General features: G+C 40.8%; 1 protein-coding gene across 1 annotated transcript in view; it reads right to left on the bottom strand.

The window, feature by feature from the left end:
* Positions 1-22,972, bottom strand: part of CADM2 (cell adhesion molecule 2) — a 2,470,210-nt gene that overhangs the window by 1,679,080 nt on the left and 768,158 nt on the right. The gene's annotated exons all lie outside the window — the stretch shown is intronic.

Genomic DNA, 22,972 nt, shown 5'->3' with positions numbered 1-22,972 from the left:
CAAGGTTCCTAAGAGCACAGTGGCCTCCATATTCCATAAATGGAAGAAGTTTGGGACCACCAAAAGTCTTTATAGACCGGGCCGTCCACCCAAACTGAGCAATCGTGGGAGAAGAGTCTTGGTGAGAGAGGTAAAGAATAACCCCAAGATCACTGTGGCTGAGCTCCAGAGATGCAGTTGGGAGATGGAAGAAAGTTCCACAAAGTCAACTATCACTGCAGCCCTCCACCAGTCAGGCCTTTATGGCAGAGTGGCCTGATGGAAGCCTCTCCTCAGTGCAAGACATATGAAAGCCCACATAGAGTTTGCTAAAAATCACATGAAGGACTCCCAGACTATGAGAAATGAGATTCTCTGGTCTGGTCTGATGAGACGAAGATAGACCTTTCTGGTGATAATTATAAGCGGTATGTGTGGAGAAATCCAGGCACTTCTAATAATCTGTCCAATACAATCCCAACAGTGAAACATGGTGGTGGCAGCATCATGCTATGGTGGTATTTATCAGCTGCAGGGATAGGACAACTGGTTGTCATTGAAGGAAACATGAATGCGGCCAAGTACCGAGATATCCTGATTGAAAACCTCTTCCAGAGTGCTCTGGACCTCAGACTTGGCCGAAGGTTCACCTTCCAACAAGACAATGACCCAAAGCACACAGCTAAAATAACAAATGAGTGACTTCAGAACAACTCTGTGACCATTCTTGACTGACCCAGCCAGAGCCCTGACCTAAACCCAAATGAGCCTCTCTGGAGAGACATGAAAATGGCTGTCCACCAAAGTTCACCATCCAACCTTGCAGAATTGGAGAGGATCTGCAAGGAAGAAAGGCAAGAAGACTCATAGCTCAAAAGGGTGCTTCTACTCAACACTGAGCAAAGGGTCTGAATACTTATGACCATGTGATATTTCAGTTTTTCTTTTTTAATAAATTTGCAAAAATTACGACATTTCTATTTTTTTCAGTCAAGATGGGGTGCAGAATAAACATTAATGAGAAAAAAATGAACTTTTTTGAAATAAAAAAAAGGCTGTGTATGAATACTTTCCGAACCCACTGTATATTATTCTCTGTAATGTTTTGGTGCTTCAGAGAAAATATACTTAGAGTAGAAGATCCAGCCAGGGATGGCAGATAGAAATAGTCTGGTTCCACCACTAGGGCCAGCTTCTTCTGACATCGCAGATGGTAGTAGTCATGTCGCTCCCTAATGTGTACATAGGGAGAGATCTGTTAATCACCTAAAGCAGTGCTGAGGAAAGCCGGCAGGAGGTGGTGCTGGACTAGTCTCAAATCCATCAATGATCCCTGGCCGCATCTTCTAAGTATATATATATTTTTTTATCGCTGTGATTCATGCTGCCTGCTATTTGTGCAGCATGAATCAGATGACTAATTTCTCGCTTTTTATTATGAGGAGTGTGTGAATACTCTTTACAATAAGATCCATCCTTATTCTAAGTTTCCCTACAGTAAGTGATGATCATGAGGATTTAGCTATCACTGAAGAGTGAAGGGAAAGCCACAACTATTAATTATACTTTATCATGAGTACTGAGAAAATCATGTTCCTTTTTGGAAGTGGAACCGTAAAGCGTGTGTGCCACTGTGAAGAAAAGCATAAAAAAGTTAGTGCACTCAAGAACTATTACGGCATCTTGTTTTATGGCCAGAAATAGTTAACAGCCTGCAATTTTCACACTACTGTCATGATTGACAAGTAGCTCCATATATACAGACTACCCCAGCCATTACTGCCGTGCACCACATACCGGCAGCCATGAACTACACTTTATAATTCCCTGACCCGTGTTACATTAGAAGCTAGTAAAACCTCTGAAGCCAGTAGTTATACTTTATGTAAGTAACATGACTGCTCCATAAATATAAGAATAGCTTCAACAAATTATAAAGAAATCTTTTAATGGCCGCACCATGGATATTCATGTAACTTGGGTAATATACAGGATAACTGTTTAAACTTTGCTGTATCCTATAATACATAACAAGGCTTAAGCAATATTAAGGAAGAGGAAAGCACATTGAAGATTATGTTTTGCTAAAACTTTTTCCTTATAAGCTTGATGCTTGTGATCTTTGCTGCTTTCCAGCATTGTAAATGTAATTGGATTATCAAAAGCTATTGGTCCGTGAAGGGCACAGTAGCGTTAGTGTCACAGCTTCCCGATGGCTTGAGATTTATAACATGAATCATAACTGCTTTTAAACGTATAAACTATCTGCTGTGCAAGAAACAGCTGTTTGCATGGATTCTGCTCCTTATTAAATCTACGGCTCCAAATGCAAAAATGAAAATGAAAAACGCAAAAATAAAAATAAAAAATCAGCAAAATAGAACAAAAACGGTAATGTAGCTATCCATAGATTGCAAAGATTGAAGTTAAAAACAGCTGGTGAATCATAGGTCATGCCCTGGAGAATTTCATGTTTTCTTCCTGCAGAATAGGGTGTTCGCGGAAAATGATGGACATTCTGTACTGTACTTGCCTCGGCAAAGCATCAATATGTTAATGACTGACTTATATAAAATTCAGTGTAGCTGTAGTTCAGACAGAAGATTTGACTTAAAATGCAAAAAGAAACTTCAACACAAAGCAAAATGTTTTAAAAAATTTTTGGTTCTTACATTTTGTATTTAAAATTCAAAAAGAATAAAAAAAGAAAAATGGTAAGAAAAATTATGACAAATGACTGAACCTCCTAAGATTTCGCTCAGTGTGTGAATATCCTAAACAATAACAGATCTACTGAGCAGAATAGATGAATATACTGTAATTTTAACAGTTAGAGATAAGCAAAAAGCTGTGCTGTGGTTCCAGACTTGCTCTAAAGTCGAGCTGTTAGAACAAGTCATCAAAATATATATAAAGTGGCACCCAAAAGTTTAGCATTTTTTTTAAAAGTGTGATTACTTCTGTCTAGTTGTTGTGATTCCATTTTCCTGGTGATTTTAGTAAACCGGAAACAAATGGTTGTTAGCTATATGGATGAAAATTGTGTTTGACCTTGTTTTACCCCTTTATGTGTTAGTTTTTAACATTTTGGACCAAATGTTTTGAATATTTTGTCATAGGTAGTCGAATTTTGCCTATTTAAAAAAAAATAATAATTTGTTTGCGTGTTTTTCAGTTAAAACATGGCAAAGACAAAGCCAAATTTATAACCGGATGTCAGAAAGGTTAATATTCTGAGAGTGAAGTCAGACAAAAGCCAAAAAAGAGGTATCGATGGAATTCAGCGATTCTCAAAGTGACATGTCAAGTAAAACAAAGAAAAAAGAAGGTGATGGAACAGCTGACAAACCTAAAGTTAGTATCTGATGTCCATAAAAAGTAGAAGGTTCGATGGAGCCTGTATAGCAGCCATGAAGGTTTTTGACTCCATACTAAACAATGACTCATCTCTGTGCTCAAGTTTCTTTCAAATGAATGAGAAGTTTTAAACTTTTAAATGGAATATCTGGCTCACCTCTATTGTCTCCATGAGTCCACAGGAAATCAAATCTAGTAAATAGAGCAATCCAAAAATGGAGATCCGTCTGAAAATCTGTATATTTTATTAGGTTATTATAAAATCCAAAACAAGGATGAAGCATTAAAAATCCCAAAGAAGAATTAAAAAGTCTGTTAGGAGAGCAACATTGTGATGTGTTTCTAAGAATAGTGCCTCTTACTCAACCAACCAAGATCATGAGTAAGAAGTGCTATGTTTCAAAGCAACTAAACCATTTTCATCTCCTAAGGAGCTTTTTAATTCTTCTTTTTGATTTTTTTGATCCTTCATCCTTGTCCTGGATATTATTGAAACCTAATAAAGTATACTGATTTTCTGATGAACTGGAACTGTTCTAAACTATGCCACCACCCCTTTCCGAAAAACATAAATTCCAAATAGAGGCAGACATCAGGATGATAGAACGAAAATATTCCTATGTTAGCATAAACAGATGTTTTACATCGACTGAAAAAGTCCCAATAGAGTTAGCGATGAATGTCTATGGCCAGCTTCAATGTACAGATGTAGCAAAGGGTATCATCATGACTCTCAATGCAGCATCTTGAGAACTTTTCATAGAAGGTTAACCACTTAAAAGCTTTAGGATAACTTAGCATTGTACAAACCATTCACCAATTTCAAGCAACGTGTCAGACTAAGACTACTCTATTTTTGAGTTGAGATGTCCCACTGCTTTCTTATTTGAGGGATGTAACCTTTGCTAAATCTGTGTATAGTGTGCATATAACAAAGGTATCTCCCGTAAACCATTGCTGTTGGGATCTTGATTGCTTAGCAACATTTACTGAGTAAAGTTCATAAGATGATAAGGCATTTCGGGACAAAGTTGAGAAAATAAAATGTTGTAAGTGTTTGCCATTGTGGTGAATAACACTATTTACACTCAGTTGGAGATCAACATTTCTGGAGAGTACTTCACTTCTGTAATGTTCATCTTCGGATCAAATTGCACCTGCATCTATCATCCAAATATACTTTTCAAAATTGAAGGTTTAACGAAAACTAGGTACACAGAGTCTACAGTAAGTGGTGCATTAAATCCCTGAAGAGCAGAAGACAGGAGGACGATGTATGAGATCTCACTACTGCCGAATGGAAAATGATGTCAGTATAAAAACAGAGACAAAGAACACGCTGTGAAACAATGCAAATATCAATTATGGCTGCAAACTGAAAATGTAACTATCCCTTTATTCTACAGTCAACTGCAGATCTGTGCTGTCATTGACGAAAAAAAAAATTTGAAATCGGGCCATTCCGTTCGGACACTCGTATCTCCGAACCTACTAGTGTTTTGCTCCCTTGTCATGTACCATGGTCTCCAGCTAGGAAATAGGACTATAAACCTCAAATTGGTGCCTGAGTGCATGGGGATGAAACTGAGAAGCAGAGAAAAAAAAATAAATTGAAAGCACTTTCTTTTGAGCATTTGTCAGGGACTTTCTATTTCGGTAAATGTCAAAGATGGACGCACGTTGGAAAAAAAAATGACTATCCATTTCTCTGCTCTTTTGGCCTTTTTGAGTGTCATTTATCATACCGTGATTCATTTTTCCATTATAGGTTCCAATTTCAACCCTTTGGGAAATATTAATTCCTAACTGTTTGCAAAGTACAACACAAGCCTTAGTGAATAATAGAAAGGAGGCATTGTCGGAGCGGTCACTTACACTCTATATTTTTAAACAAGGGTTTGAAGATTGTTTTCTGTCCACTGTCAACAAACTGCAAATGTAACAAGATCAAATTATTTTTCTACTTGGCTGTTAACTTTTACTATCTTGACTTTTCAGATTTGACTATTAAACTATGAAGCCGATTTTAGTGGGTTTCAAATCTTACCATGGAGGTTTTGGATTTTAATATTTTAATTTTAAAAGCCTATTTGAACCTTAGACTAGAGCCTGTACAGCAAAACATGTAGCAATTACATAATTATACAGAGTTTTTGGTGCATGTGCACATCCTTTGATGTGTTGCGTGTGTGTTTTTTTACTTTAAAGGGAATCTATCAGCAAGTTTTTTCTGTTTAATTTGAGCACACCATAATACAGTATAGGGAATAACAGCCTCATTACAGGGACGTGTCATTTATTAGGCTGTATGTTGTAGTTTCAATACAATCAGTATTTTATCAGCAGAAGATTAATAATACAGGACTACTCTGTGCCAGGCAGTCAGGCTAGTCTGTCTAACCCCACCCCCAACACTGATTGGTAGCTTGCTGAAAATTCAAAGTGTACACAGGAAGCTGCCAGTCGTGTGCGTGGCTGGGGTTATACACAGTCCAAAATCTTTGATCTGCTACATCTACATCACACAAAGATTCTATCAAAGCTACACTAAAGCAAATTTGTGACACTGTTAGGGCTGGCGGAATGCACCAAATAATATTAAAAAGGATATAAGGTGCGTTCGCAGCCTAGGGGTCCACTGTGCAGAGATGACACCAGCTGCTTAGTAATGATGGACAGTATATGGCGGTATAACGTGAACACACGCGGGTTAACTTCACCCAGTATGTTCAGGTGAGGCAAACTCTGTTGCGTCACTGGGCCGCAATACCGCAGCGTGAACGCTAGTGTTTGGGTCACAGGACCATGCCCCAAGGAGACAGGGTTGGAGTCCCTCTAGACCCACTAGCATTTGGCACCACAACTGAGAAACTAAACTAAATATTTACTGCACTATGTGTGTACAGCGTTGCTCTGGCAGACGCCATTAGCCACCCTAAGCTTGGGCCAGGAAAGCGCACTATTTGCGAATGACGCCGCTCTGGCGGATGCTGCTTTAGACACAGTACTGTCGTGCCTTGTGCTGGATGGCAGAATCTGGCGCTAGTTAGCTCCAATCACCCACACTCAGACAACAACGCTAGGGAAGGGGAACAATTAGGAGCTTTCATCAGATTGCATGCACACATCCACACATCCACAATTTAGATTTATACTAGTGCATGGCTGAGTGGCCGTGCGAACCTTTTATAGCTGCGTCCTTCCAGGACCTTCCCAGTGGTCCAATCAGGGCCACTTCAGGACCTGAGCATGTGACCCCCGTCCTCCAATGAGAGGTCATCCCACAGGCATGCTCAGTTGACAAAAAGCAGGTCCCTGGAGCGTCTGCTCGCCGCTGATTAATGCTGGTTACAATAGCTGAGCCTGGGATAGCAGCAGTAACCAGATGCTCAGTATCAGCCTGAGCAAGATGCTGGGACCGACGTCTCTGCTGAGCAGACTCCACTGCGGCTAGTGAAGAATGGGAGACCGCAGAGGACATGGTTTGAGATTCCTCATGGCAGAAGTGGGAACTTGACACCTAACAGACACATTCCTGAAATCAGTCTGTCTTGTCCTACATTATACTTCTCTCAGATTACATAGTAAAAGCCTACTGACAGTTTCCCTGTAAAGGAGGTTGCAAAAGATTAAAAAAGGAAAAAAGTTTTGGCGGGGAATGTAATAAAATATAAAAAGCAATAATCATTTGATAAATAACCTGTCATTCTAGTGCCATTTTTCTGTGGCTGGGGATTTGGCAGACAAGTATAAATTATTCTGGCACTTTATCACATTCCCTTCTTTGAGTTATAAAAAAAAAATCCTAGACACCCACTTTAATAAAAAAAACAAAACCTTTTTTTTAAGATCTTGAATGTGTAACTGAACTTTTTATTTTTTATTTTGGAGTCCTTTAAGGGGGATTTGTAAGCAGGTTTTTGCTGTCATCTGATAGCAGCATTATATAGGGAAATATAGTCTGATTTCAGAAGTGTATCACATACTGGACTGCTTGGTGTAGATTAGATAGATTTTATTTGCTGTTAGTATACAGTGGTCAGAATACTGAGCTGTAAATAATCCCGCCCACACCCGTGATTGGCAGCTTTCTGAGTACAGTGTGCAATGTCAGCAGCTGCCAATCAGTGGTGGGGGTGGAGTTACACAGATTCGTCTGACTGCTGTGTTTGTAAGAATTAGTCCAGCAGTGATAATCTGCTTCTGATAAAACTGATTGTATTGAAAGTACAACACACAGCCCAGTGTGTGACACATCCCTGTAATCAGGCTCTCTTGCTTTATATTATGCTGCTCTCAGATTAGGTAGCAAAAACTTTGTGACAGATTCCCTTTAAGTACCTTGTAGGTTTGTAAGTTCTGGTTCTAAGAGCCCCCTGTTCAAACCACCGTGCAGAATCTCGCAGCTCACCAGATGGAAGCACTCAGTTCATGCTAGAGTATGCGCACAAAGGTGTACGGAACCAGAGACCCCTGAGTACATACTGTTGAGGGCTTCTGTATATTAAAATTCATTCATTTATGCTTTATTAATATTTATGAAAATAACGAGCTGGGTTGAGAAAACGTTTTAGCACTCGAATGATTAAAATATCTCAAAATGTCTCAAGATTTTTTTTTCAGAAGATTTTCAAAGCAATCATCGTTGTTACCTAGTTCTTATAATAAATAAGTCAATAAAGTTAGTTTACGTTACCCTCAAGGAAAAATTGGGCGAGAGATGAAGAACGCCTATGTGTGCTTGGACACTGTTTTCGAAGACACTAAAGTGAGTGACAACTTCACATGAGACATCGGGATTCCTATGACTTAACCGTGGTAACAAAGTCATCAATATTGCGGCAGCGTTTTTCTGGGAAGTTCGTCTCATGCTTCAACAAGTGTAGCAGTCAAGCAGAAATACAAAGGATTATAAACTGACTAAGAACAGATCGGGGGAGATTTACAAAGGCTCCTTAGCTGCAGATGACTTTCCTGCTCTGTTTCCTCTGTGCAGTGAATCAAATTAACTATTTATTATATATTTTCCCTCCTGACCATGTGCACAAAACAGTATGATAGGTTTCCTTCCTCTCCATCACTTTCTCTTGGCCATATTGACAAAATTGTAAAAATACTTTGGACACGTCATTGGGACTAATAACAATTTCATCAAAGTTGAGGCTTTGCATCCATGAATGAATGCATTGGACATGTTGTTTTAGTTTCTGCTATCGGTTTGGGCACTGTTTTTTTCTTCATTTTTTATGACAGATTGTGGTAAGGAATGAGGTTTTGGACACATTATCATTATGGCTGTATCATGGATTCATTTTATTTTAATGCTACACTATGTGTATCTCTGACAAAACCAAAGAAATGAGCCGGAGCATAAGATGTTATACGTGAAATATGTAAGAGCACATTCACACCGTGGCCATTTCATGGAGAACAAAATGAGCCTATACCCTATAGTAAGTAACTAAGTAAATAGTAAGGCTATGTGCACACGTTCGGGAATGTCTGCAGAATTTTCCTGAACAAAACCGGACTTTTTCGGCAGGAAATCCGCATGTGTTTTTTTTTTCGCTTTTTTTTGTTGTGGATTTTTCCAGAGCTTCCCAATGCAACAATATAGCGGCACAAACGCTGAAAATCTGCAAAATTAATGAACATGCTATGATTTTTATCGCGATGCTTTTTTGTTCGTGGAAAAAAAACATAGCGTGTTCACAAAAATTGCATTAAAAATGATGGGATGCTTATGTATGCGTTTTTTAGCATTTTTTCCGCTGAAAACGGCCGAAAAAAGTGAAAAAAAATGCGAAAAATCCTGAACATGTGCACATAGCCTAAGGCTACTTTCACACTAGCATCGGCGTCGGCCTGTTGCAGTGCGTCGGGCCGACGTACCGATGCATCCTGTGTCAACGCAGCACAACGGGGCAGCGGATGCCTTATTACAAGGCATCCGCTGCCCCATTGTGAGTTGCGGGGAGGAGGGGGCGGAGTTCCGGCCGCACATGCGCGTTCGGAAATGGCGGACACAACGCACCAAAAAACGTTACAAGCAACGTTTTTTGGTGCCGACGGTCCACCACAACTCAACGCAACCATCGCACGACGGTTGCGACGTGTGGCAATGCGTCGCAATGCGTCACTAATGTTAGTCTATGGGGAAAAAACGCATCCTGCAGCCAACTTTGCAGGATGTGTTTTTTCACCAAAACAACGCATTGCGACGTGCATCGTACGATGCTAGTGTGAAAGTAGCCTGATAGTGCATGTAAATAACATAGGATACTTAGTTATCATTATTTTGATTAGAAAAAGTGTAAAAGCCATCCTACCATGACAAGGTGTACTCAGTTGGTCCTGTCCTGTTTCTAGTATTAAAACCTTACCCTGTGTCACCGACCTCACTGTAGATAAGGGCAAGACAAGGGCCCGATTGTTAAGACACCTGCCCATGGGAAACTACTGATGAAATGCCTTTTATGTGTATTTCTGAAATTCTGCATTCTTCAAATCGTGCCATTTTTTACTTTTATGGCTTACAAAATTGACTATAGGAAAAATACATGTTGCGACTTTTGGCTATCTAGACACCTGAAGTAGAGCCACCACATGGGGTCTTTAACATGGCAGTTCCATGGGCATCAACACTAGTAGCTCAAGCACATGGCTGCTTTATGGATTTATGTCTACAGATAAATGTGGCCTCAAGTTGGCCGTATACATTCAACAGCTGTCAGTTGAATGCTTGCTTGACTGACAGCTATTCCTCCCAAGCCCCATACACGGGTGCTTCTCTTTGGCTTAACATGCATATGTTCTGGATGAGTAGAGAGAGATTACCCATGCCAGATACCGCGACTCAGCTTATCTCTCTGGTTAAATAAGGGTTGGGTATGCTCAATTTCAACAAGCCCAACCTTTTTATTTTTCCCACAAACTGAACAATCATTAAAAACACATAATTAAGTATACAGATCTTTGGCCAGTCTTGCCACAATTGTCTTGTTTGTTTGAGTTTCGCATACATGCACAGCCACCTTTACTGTCTTCTGTGTGTCTCTGTTTTCATACAAAAGATTTTTTTTTTTTAAATAGGGACTTAACAGAAAATTAGTGCGGCATACTGCATCACATACCGCTTTACAGAAATTTTTGTCCACTACCATTGTTTTAAGGATTAAATATCTTCAACATGCAGCACCCAACAGAGCACCATACAGTGGCACACTGAGCACCTGCAACTCTTTACTGGACACCAGTACTTTAGTTGAGCTTATATTAATTTGCAATAAGTTTTCAATTAAAATATGATAAATCTAACTTCATCAGATTAATGATGGTAAGTTTTATGCAGCATCAGCCCATTCTTTTATGATGAACATCAGACAACAGAATAACTTCACATGTAAAATGACCCATGATCCATCTTGTCCATTCACTGACTTTCTAGATTAAGAAATGGATTTTTTTTTCAATCCAATCAGATCCGTTTTCTAATCAATAGGAAAGTGTCTTAGCTTTTTGGAGACAGTAAGGCACTCTGAGCAAAGATCCTGTAGGGAAAACAAAGACCCTGTGGCTGCCCTGCAGCTGACAATAGGCTAATAATTATTATAGCTCATGCATCCTAGACTTTTGGCTAGTTGCTGAACTTCACCTGTAGATGTTCGCTCACAATAGGACTGTTATGATACACAGATTACTGTATATTTAGGAACCAGATACCATACAGTGGGGGAAATAAGTATTTGATCCCTTTCTGATTTTGTAAGTTTGCCCACTGATAAAGACATCAACAGTCTATAATTTTTTGGGTAGGTTAATTTTAACATAGAGAGAAAGAATATCAAAAGAAATATCCAGAAAATCATATTGTATAAATTATATAAATGTATTTCCATTTTGCAGTGAGAAATAAGTATTTGATCCCCTTCCAACCATTAAGAGTTCTGGCTTTTACAGACCAGTTAGACACTCCTAATCAATTCGTTACCTGCATTAAAACCCAGCTGTTGTCTTCGGTCAAAAACGACCAACCTTGAACTTCAATATTCTTTAAAATATTCAAGGTGTGGCTCTGAAACCCATGGCCGACCGACCCATCCTCATTTAAGTCAATCAACCACAAGTTTCAGAACCGCATATTGAACACCCCCAAAAATACCAAAGTTCAAAATAGGTCTCCCCAGACCGAAGACAACAGCAGGGTTAAAAACAGCTGTCTTATATAGTCACCTTTATAAAAGACTCCTGTCCACAGACTCAGTGAATCAGTCAGACTCGAACCTCTACAACATGGGAAAGACCAAAGAGCTTTATATCCTATATCAAGTTTTAAGTAAAGACCTAATCAATAGAAGAATGATGGACCTGGTGACAATACACATCTTACAAGGCCTTCCCGAGGTGGCCAAACAACTTGGTTGATTTGCTATGAAAATTTAAGAATGATCTGGATACCTTTCTTGATAGATATTATATTCCACATTATAGTTACTTGATTCTGTGATGGGTAGTTGATCCAGGGAACTAATTTTCCCCTAATATGGAGCCATTAATATCTGCCCCATGGGGATTTTGCCTTCCTCTGTATCAATATTTTAGGCTACAGGTTGAACTCGATGCACTTAAATCTACCTTCAACCATAAAACTATGTGTTAGGTGTCAAGTTCCCACCTCTGCACAGGGGGAATATCGAACCATCTCTGCTGCGGTCTCCCATTCTAGTCCAGCCGCAGTGGAGTCTGCTCAGCGGAGACGTCGTTCCCAGCGTCTTGCTCAGTCTTACTCTGCGCATAGGATTACTGCTGCTTTGCCTGCTTCTGCCATTTAAGCCAATGCTGGGCAGTGGCGAGCAGACGCTTTTGGGATCTAAGTCCTGCTTTTTCCCTTCTGAGCATGCCCAGGGTGAGATCTCCCATTGGAGATCGAGGGTCACATGCTCAAATGCTGCAGCGGTTCCCATTGGTCCTTTAATGGAAGGTCCTGAATGTGCTGCAGCTATATAAGCTGCGCATGACCGCACAGCCATGCGCTAGTGTACATTTGTAAACGTGTGTGTGTTGTGAGTGAAAGTCGTTCATTAAAATCCCCTCCCTATTGGATCACTGTTCGCGGAAGGTGGGTGATTGCTATCTAGCGCCCGACTTAGCTACCAGCACGTTACACACCATACAGCGTCTAATTGCTGTGACCGCCAGTGCGGCACTGTGTGCTTTCACAGTGCTTTCCTGACCCAAACCTGGGTGGTTAGTGGCGTCCGCCAGTGCGGCACCGCATGCACTCTCGTGCATCTGTTATTATTACTTTGGTTACGCTTACACCCCCTTAGCGGTGTCGAGCATAAGTAGTCTAGTCGGACTCGGATCCCAAGTCTTGGGACTGAGCTTGGTGACTCCTTGCTTGCGCTCTTGTGTACGGTACCGCGGCCCTGTGACTTAACAGGGTTCGCTTCCTTCACACTGGGTGAAGTTAACCCGTGTGTGTATTCACTTTGTACCACCATATAGTCCGTCATTACTTGGCAGCAGGTTCCATCTCTGCACGGTGGACCCCGGGCTGCGAACCCACCTTAATCTATCTTATTATTTGGTGCGTTCCGCTAGCCCTAACACTATGAAACTTAGACATCTGTTAAAAGTCTTTTCTTTAGGTTGACAGTATGGATGAGCGGACCTGTGGAAATTCTGGTTAATCGCGTTGGCCTGAATTTTAGTAAACAGCTTAATCCGAACACCATAGCAATTAATAGTGACCCGAACTTTGGAGCTGGAAAATCGCTCTCTTTCTCTCTCCGGATCTCTCTCAATCTCTTTTCTCGCTATCTTTCTCCTTCCAAACTGTAAAACGGACTTCGAGAAGAAGTAAGTGTTCAGAGTTCAGCAACACCTATTTCGGTATGAACCACAAACTTTACAGTTTGGGTTCACTCATCTCTTGGTGACAGCAATCCCTTCCGAGGCCCCACCACTTACCCAAAATTGAAGAATGATGGCATTTGTGAATGTTTGTAAATCGTTTGTTAGTATGTGGTAACAATAAGTTAGAGGTGATTTTTTTTAATATGGCAGCAATGAAGCAATGAGACAGGGACAGATTCTTTCCTTCCAGATGACATGGGTCACATTGAGAGATATGTAAAAATATTAATGAGATACAGAATACTAAATGGTCGTAGGCTCTGTACCTTTCCACTGTTGACACATGATAAATAATGCATGTCGCAATCTTGGAAGAAAACAGGTGGCATTGATGTGCATTATTTACACATTTCCAAACTTTGCAAATTAAATATATATTAACCACAAAGGTCAGTGAAAGGTATACTAATGATTGCCATAAATAGCTTCAGTTCTGATACAACCCATTAGTTACAATAAATCAACACTGCGACAAAATAACATTTTGAAGCATATTGTCATCTGCGTTCTCGAACACTTGGTTCACTGCATCTTGGCATTTTGAACAAGTGGTTCTGACAATGATTAACATGACTTAGGTTTCTGCAGGAAGACCCAGGAGAAATATAACACCACATTCTCTGCAGGTGTGTAATGGGCCAGAGATATACAATCTGTTCTGCAAAGTCAGAACTCAAAGGATTGAGGAACAGAAATCCAAGAGCTGTTTTACATCCAGCGATCCCATATACCAAGGGTATTCTAAGAATCTGAAGACACATAATTTCAAAATAATCCTTCCGTGGTGACACGTTTGATGTTGTTAATATGCAGTTTAGCTGCTTGTGAAAGGATACAGTATCTGGAAAAGTGCATGGCTTTTCATAATCAAAGGAGCAATAATTACACTCTTACCTACTAGCAAGGGGAACTTCACTTTCCTGAAGTATATTGTATAGCTTTTTATCTGATGCTCAGACTCCTTATGAGCGCTGGTATAATTAAGCAGTGACAATCAGACAGTTACACCTGTGTGACAATGGCCTTGGGACAAGAGGCTGTAATTGCGGCCATGATTACTTCTAACAAAGTGATTCTGAAACCTCAGTGTCAGGGTCAAAGAGCAGAATATTACTCAGGCATCAAAAGATTTTATGGACTTGACGTAAAGGCGAATGCATATGCTGTCCATTTATTTCAAGTTCTTGTTTGGCACTCCTGTATATAACCATGCTAGAGCCCCATAAATTCCTTTTTATGTCATCCAAGCTTTGCGTTTCTCCATTCTATGGAGAACCCAACAGGAACATAAAGGACAACATGAACTAATCATTAGAGACTGCATAAACTTGGAATGTCAGACATAAGTTGTGCCAATTTTGTTTGATACATGTTAAACTTGGAATGTCAGCCACAAATTGTGCCAATTTTGCTAGATGCATATTTAAAGTGAATCTGTCACTCCATTTTAGGCCTATAAGCTAAGGCCACCACCATCAGGGGCTTATCTACAGCATTCTACAATGCTGTAGATAAGCCCCCAATGTAACCTGAAAGATAAGAAAAACAAGTTAGATTATACTCACCCTGGGGCGGTCCCGCTGCGGTACGGTCCGGTCCGATGAGTGTTGTGGTCCGGGTCCAGCAGCTCCCATCGTCATACGATGACGTCCTCATCTTTGCTTCTTGTCGCGGCTCCTGTGCAGGCGTAATTGGTCTACACTGTTGAGGGCAGAGAAAAGTACTGCAGTGCACAGGCACCGGGCCTCTCTGAACTTTCCCGGCGCCTGCGTACTGCAGTACTTTGCTCTGCCCTCAACAGAGCAGGTAAAGTATGCCTGCACAGCAGCCATGACAGGAAGCAAAGAAGAGGACGTCATCGTATGAAGATTGGAGGCGCCAGACCCAGACCGAAACACCCATCGGATCTGACCACACCAAGACTGCCCCTGTGTGAGTATAATATAACTTGTTTTTCTTCTTTTTCAGTTTACATCAAAGGCTTATCTACAGCATTACAGAATGCTGTAGATAAGCCCCTGATGGCGGTGGCCTTAGCTTATGGGCCTAAAATGGGGTGACAGATTCCCTTTAACCTCTTGCATGAAGTTTCACACTTAAGACCTCATTCACACATCTGTGTTTAAACACATACATAAAAAAAATTATCCTGGTGTCCTCAGTGCTTTGGATCAGTGTGTCATACGTATGGATGAATATTAAACTACAAAGTTTCTACTATCCTTTGTATTGTGAGATAAATACAGAACACGGATGGCATATGGATGTTGAATCTGTTTTTCACTTACCCATAGCCCCTTTTCATCAATGCTACCTGAAAAAAACAGACATGTTCCAATTTGTTTTGCATGGACACACGGTCCTTGAAAAAACACCATCGTGTGAATAGCATCATAGATTATAATGGTAACGTGCTTTATCCATGAAAAAACAAATAAAACATGTACTTGCAACATGGTCTTCTGAATGATTTTTCCTTCCAACTTTTGGTTGGCGTCCAATAGACCACGGATTTTTAACTAAAAACTGGCACATGCAATTGATAATAACTTCATTTAGCTATGTCTACTAGTGATGAGCGACTGTACTCTTTGCTCAGGTTTTCCCGAGCACGCTCGGCTGATCTCCGAGCATTTGTAGCTGCTCGGAGATTTAGTTTTCATTGGCTCAGCTGCATGATTTAAAGCTGATAGGCAGCTTGAATACATGTGGGGATTCCCCTAGCAACCAAGCAACCCCCACATGTACTCAGGCTAGCTAGTAGCCGTAAATCATGCAGCTGCGTCAACAAAAACTAAATCTCCGAGCAGCTACAAATACTCAGAGACCACCCGAGCAACGAGTACACTCGCTCATCACTAATGTCTACTTTTAAAGTAAACAATATGATGAGCGTGACACACAAAATAAATATGTCTATACAACATGGGAGAAAAAAATAGGTCACTCAGATTAGTAAATATAGGACACAGGGCCAGAATAAAATACAAAAATCATATTTGTTCACTAGTAAGTATTAAAAATAATTTGAAAAAAATACAAAGACCAAAAATAAATAAGTAAAGGTTGAGCAGGCAAATTCTAAGTTATACAAGGTATAAAAAAATGAGAAGATCATTAGTAAGACCAAAGGCTAAATACACCACAACTGCATTGGTAAAACGAAGTGTAAGTTACACCCCTACTGCAATGGCAAAACCAAGCATAAGTTGCACCATTACTACATTGGCAAAATCAACTGTAAGCTGCAATATGAATACATTGGTAAAACCAAGAGTAAGATGCACCACTACTTCATTGGTGAAAACAAGTGTAAGCTGCATTACTACTTCATTGGTGAAAACAAGTGAAAGCTGCATTACTACTTTATTGGTGAAACCAAATGTAAGCTGCACCACTAATTAATTGGTGAAACCAAGTGTAAGCTGCACCACTACTTCATTGGTGAAAAACGTGTTAGCTACATTACTACTTCATTGGTGAAACCAATTGTAAGCTCCACCAATACTTCATTGGTGAAACCAAGTGTAAGCTGCATTACTACTTTTTTGGTGAAACCAAGTGTGATCTGCACCACTACTTCATTGGTGAAACCAAGTGTAAGCTCCTTTTCTACTTCATTATGAAACCAAGTGTAAGCTGCACCATTGCTTCATTGGTGAAACCAAGTGTAAGCTGCACCACTACTTCATTGGTGAAACCAAGTGTAAGCTGCACCACTACTTCATTGGTGAAACCAAGTGTAAGCTGCACCACTACTTCATTGGTGAAAGCAAGTATAAGCTGCATTACTACTTCATTGGTGAAACCAAGTGTAAGCTGCACCATTGCTTCATTGGTGAAACCAAGCGTAAGCTGCACCACTACTTCATTGGTGAAACCAAGTGTAAGCTGCACCACTACTTCATTGGTGAAAGCAAGTATAAGCTGCATTACTACTTCATTGGTGAAACCAAGTGTAAGCTGCACCATTGCTTCATTGGTGAAACCAAGCGTAAGCTGCACCACTACTTCATTGGTGAAACCAAGTGTAAGCTGCATTACTACTTCATTGGTGAAACCAAGTGTAAGCTGCACCACTACTGCATTGGTAAAACCAAATGTAAGCTGCACCACTAATTAATTGGTAAATCCAAGTGTAAGCTGCACCAATACTTCATTGGTGAAACCAAGTGTAAGCTGCACCACTATTTCATTGGTGAAACTAAGTGTAAGCTGCACCATTACTTCATTGGTGAAAACAAGTGTTAGCTGCACCACTGCTTTATTGGTGAAACCAAGTGTAAGCTGCATTACTAATTTTTTGGTGAAACCAAGTGTAATCTGCACCACTACTTCTTTGGTGAAACCAAGTGTAATCTGCACCACTACTTCAATGGTGAAACGAATTGTAAGCTGCACCACTACTTCAATGGTGAAACCTAGTGTAAGCTGCATTACTATTTCATTGGTGAAACCAAGTGGAAGCTGCACCACTAGTTCATTTGTGAAAAAAGTGTAAGCTGCACCACTGATTCATTGGTGAAACCAAAGTGTAAGCTGCACCACTGCTTCATTGGAAAAGCCAAGTGTATGCTGCACCTCTACTTCATTGGTGAAACCAAGTGGAAGCTGCATTACTACTTCATTGGTGAAACCAAAGTGTAAGCTGCACCACTACTTCATTGGTGAAACCAAGTGTAAGCTGCACCTCTACTTCATTGGTGAAACTAAGTGTAAGCTGCATAACTACTTCATTGGTGAAACCAAGTGTAAGCTGCACCACTAGTTCATTGGTGAAACCAAGTGTAAGCTGCATTACTACATCATTGGTGAAAACAATTGTAAAGTGCACCACTAGGTCTTTGGTGAAACCAAGTATAAGCTGCACCACTAGGTCTTTGGTGAAACCAAGTGTAAGCTGCACCTCTACTTCATTGGTGAAACCAAGTGGAAGCTGCACCACTCGTTCATTGGTGAAACCAAAGTGTAAGCTGCACCACTACTTCATTGGTGAATCCAAGTGTAAGCTGCACCACTACTTCATTGGTGAAACCAATTGTAAACTGCATTATTACTTCATTGGTGAAACCAAGTGTAAGCTGCACCTCTACTTCATTGGTGAAACCAAGTGTAAGCTGCACCACTACTTCATTGGTGAAACCAAGTGTAAGCTGCACCACTACTTCATTGGTAAAGCCAAGTGTAAGCTGCACCTCTACTTCATTGGTGAAACCAATTGTAAACTGCATTATTACTTCATTGGTGAAACCAAGTGTAAGCTGCACCACTGCTTCATTGGTTAAACCAAGTGTAATCTGCACTACTGTTTCATTCCTAAAACCAATTGTAAGCTGTACTATTAATACATTTTAAATAACAATTGTTTACTGTACCAATACCACAAAACTGCTTTTAAAATCTGACAATTTCTCAAGCTTCCTCCATAAAGAACAAACTCTTTAACTATTTCTAGAATTATGCGTATAGTATAAAATATAAGCAAATTAGGCATGCCATAGTTTTATTCCTCGTGGTGGTCACAGCTGAATCCAGGCTTTGTTTATAATAAATGATGTATGAGACTGATGTGAAATGTAATTCTAATGACATTGACAAGAGCATCATATTGTTCATAGGTTGAATTTTCCGAGAAAAGACATGCAACCGAAAGATCATTTAAGATATTTACACTATTTTTTTAATACATACAGTATGTCTCTTTAAAGAATTACAGTTAATGATTTATACCTGCCTTTCTGCCATCTTTAGATCCTCCCATTTACTTTTGATAACAAATTTATCTGGTAAATTTCAGCACAACTCATAATAAATGCAATTTTGATTGTTTTCCTCCATTTATCTCAAGCTGTGATCTATATGTAATTAAATGCAATGTTCATATGCCCGCAATATGTTTCATTAGCAAAAGCAGAATGTTAGAATATTACACATACACAGCACATGTTCTCACTCTGAAATCCCACCAGAAACACCAGGTACCGAATACAAAGAAATCTTATACATCTACCACCCGCTGTCAGAGACTAGAATGTGGAATGTTACAGCTCCAACGCCTACATGTAAGATGTGGGGGTTGAATTCCAGTTATTTACATCTTCATCTTATACATTACAGTACATAAAGTGATTATAGAAAAAAAAAGGTTAATATTAGGGTTGAGCAAAACAGGTCGGCCAGATTCAGAAGTCGCCGACTTTTGGCAAAGTCGGGTTTCATGAAACCCGACCCGACCCCTGTGTGGGGTCGGCCATGAGGTCGGCGATCTTCTGATCTGGAATCGGAATTCCGATACCGAGTTCCGATATGTTTAAGATATCGGGAATCGGTATCGGAATTCATATTTAAGTGTAAAATAAAGAATAAAAATAAAAAAATATTGATATACTCACCCTCGGACGCGCCCTGGTTCTCACCGGCAGCCTTACTTCCTAAGAATGAGCGCCTGAAGGGCCTTCGATGACGTCGCGGCTTGTGATTGGTCACGTGAGCGGTCACATGGGCGGTCATGCAACCAATCACAAGCCGCGACGTCATCTAAGGTCCTTCAGGCGCTAATTCTTAGGAAGGAAGCGTCCGAAGGTGCGTCCGAGGGTGAGTATATTCCTAATAGGTATATACTCACCCTTGGACGCGCCCTGGTTCTAACCCGCAGCCTTCCTTCCTAAGAAGCAGCGCCTGAAGGACCTTCGATGACGTCGTGGCTTGTGATTGGTCGCGTGATGCCCATGTGACCGCTCACGCGACCAATCACAAGCCGCGACGTCATCGAAGGTCCTTCAGGCGCTCATTCTTAGGAAGGAAGGCTGCCGGTGAGAACCAGCGCGCGTCCGAGGGTAAGTATATCAATATTTTTTATTTTTATTCTTTATTTTACACTTAAATATGGATCCCAGGGCCTGAAGGAGAGTTTCCTCTCCTTCAGACCCTGGGAACCATTATAAACCCAATGCACTGCATTGGGTTTCGTGTTTCGGCCGACCCCGACCCCGACTTTTCTATAGGATCGGCCGATTTCACTCGACCCGACTTTTGAAAATGTCGGGTTTCGTGAAACCCGACCCGATCCTATAAAAAGAAAAGTCGCTCAACCCCAGTTAATATGATCTGAACAACATCTATTAGAAATCCTCAAAGTCGGGTCTCATGCACACAGACATATTACTGATCAGTTTTTAACAGATGCATTTTCTGCAACAAAAGGGTGTTTGAGCAAGAGAAAAGCTATGGTGGTTGCAGGAGTAGTAATTTCACCCAAGCACTGGAGTGTCACAGTTTTACTGCAACAGAGAGGAGACAGAAGGCCACAGCATCTTATTCATCCTACTCCTGCATTGTTTAGAAGCACTTCACCTTCATAATAAATGGTGCATGCTTCTTTTAGCAGTGCAGGGGTTAATCTGCTCAGTAACTGCTCTTTGAAGCTTTCCTGCATCTAGGCTCTCAGCTGTTCACTCTTAGCCACTCCCATCTCCTATGTATTCTAGGCAGTGGCAAACACTTATTGCCAGAGCTAGGTTCATGCTGCATGGTTATGAGATGGTGGTTTGTTGGGGTTGTTTGAGAAGGCATTTGGTGGATTTATTTAAGGGTTTTGCTAGGTTTTGGTTGTATGCTAATTCCCTTCCTTCACCTACTTTGATTTTCCCCATCCTCCACTCCAAAGTGTTTACCTCTGTTGTTTGTGTGAGTATATTTGTATGATTGGTATTTGCCTTTATCCTTGTTTGTATTAACTTGTTAGTATATTTGGTGTATTATGGCACACTACTACTCCCCTCTTCTCTGAGTGGAGAAAGGGTATAGACTGAGGGTTAATTCAGGAGCTAAGGTAAGGTACATGACCCCGGTGTCTTCACCACTAGAAGTAATCTGGAGAACAGGGTGAGTTAGGGTGGCCTAAAAGTGACTTCTGCCTCACACATAAACCCAAGTATGATCTGGTAATTCCGAATAGCCATGATATTACTCTCATAGCTGACCCTGCTCCCCTTCTCTTCACATTCATCTTTGCAGATGCTTATTAATTTTTTAAATATAAAAGATGTCACCAGGGTCTTTTCATTGCTAATAATGTACATCACAAGACAAAGCTAGAGATTAACAAAGACCCAAAGGCCAATTGGAATATTGCACAATCTATCATTTATATTTTTTAGTTAAAACTTCTATGGAAAAAATATTGGCAAACATTTTTTATAAAATACATTAAATACACTACCAAATTACACAGTAAGTAATTTTCTGCTGACACATTCATTTTAAAGGATTTAATTTTAAAGGCAACCCAATTCTATATGTCCTATTAGGCATAAAGGCAACACATAGAAGGATTCTCTGCAAACCAAATAGCTGCTCTTATTCTGGCAAACTCCAGCCATCCTCATATCACATGGACAGATACCATTCAATAGAGTGATGCAGCAGAGAGCCATCAGCTCCCTGCTTCACCTCTCTGCCTGAACATCAGAGAGGACTTAGCCCAGCAGCCTCAATGACATCATTACATGGCATATTCTGTGCCTGTAGCTGGGCTTCAATGGAGACAATGGCTTTTACAATGTACAGCAAAAATAAGTATTGTTGCATAAAGTATAGGCAATCAGACAATTGCAGCTTCAAGGCCACTGACAGTGTTAGTGCTAGCGGAACGCACCAAATGATTAAATAGATATAATAAGGTGCGTTCCCAGCCAGGGGTCCACCATGCAGAGATGGAACCTGCTGCTAAGTAATGACGGACTATGGCTGTACAATGTGAATACACACACGGGTTAACTTCACCCTGTGTGAAGGAAGCGAACCCTGTTAAGTCACAGGGTCGCGGTACCGCACAGAGAGTGCAAGCAAGGAACCACAGAACTCTATCCCAGGCACAGGATTAGAGTTAGTGTAGACCTCTTGCGATCGACACCACAATTGGGGTATCAGAGGTAACTAATATGCACAGAAGTGCATGCTGTGCCACACTAGCGGACGCCACTAACCACCCAGACTTGGGTAAGGTAAGCGCTCTAATAGCACACGGCGCTGCACTGGTGGTCACAGCAGTTAGACGCTGTTTCGTGCTTTAAAGCTGTGAGTTCAGCCGGGCGCTAGATTGCAGCCATACACCTTACGCGAACAGTCATACACAAGGGATGGGTTTTTAAGGAACGACTTGCACTCATCAGCACACACACGATAACAATTGTATACTAGCGCATGGCCGTGCGGCCATGCAAAACTTTTATAGCTGCAGCAAGTACAAGACCTTCCGAAAAGGACCAATGGGAGTCTGCCACAGAAGAAGAACACCTTTAGGACCTTCCTAGAGGAACAATGGGATTAGCTGCAGTATCTAAGCATGTGACCCCTGACCTCCAAGGGGGGGTCATCCCGTGGGCATGCTCAGAAAGGGAAAATCTGGACTTAGTCCCAGAAAGACCTACTCGCTGCTGAACATTGCTGGCTACAAGAACAGAGCCTGGAAGGGCAGCAGTAACCAGTCGTCCAGTATTAGCCTGGGCTAAACGCTGGGACCGACGTCTCCGCTGAGCAGACTCCACTGCGGCTAGAGAAGAATGGGAAACCGCAGCAGAGATGGTTCAAGATTCCCTCTGTGCAGAGGTGGGAACTCGACACCTAACAGACAATACTAACAATTACAATAAAAAATGTTTGAAAAAGATAAAACCTAAAGATGTGCCCCTTTTTTCCCCTTATTAAAAATAAAAGT

The sequence above is a fragment of the Ranitomeya imitator genome, chromosome 3 (genome assembly GCF_032444005.1).
Source record: "Ranitomeya imitator isolate aRanImi1 chromosome 3, aRanImi1.pri, whole genome shotgun sequence".
NCBI classification, from domain to species: domain Eukaryota; kingdom Metazoa; phylum Chordata; class Amphibia; order Anura; family Dendrobatidae; genus Ranitomeya; species Ranitomeya imitator.
The sequence above is the reverse complement of the archived record's forward strand: the minus strand, read 5'-3'. Positions and strand labels throughout refer to the sequence as shown.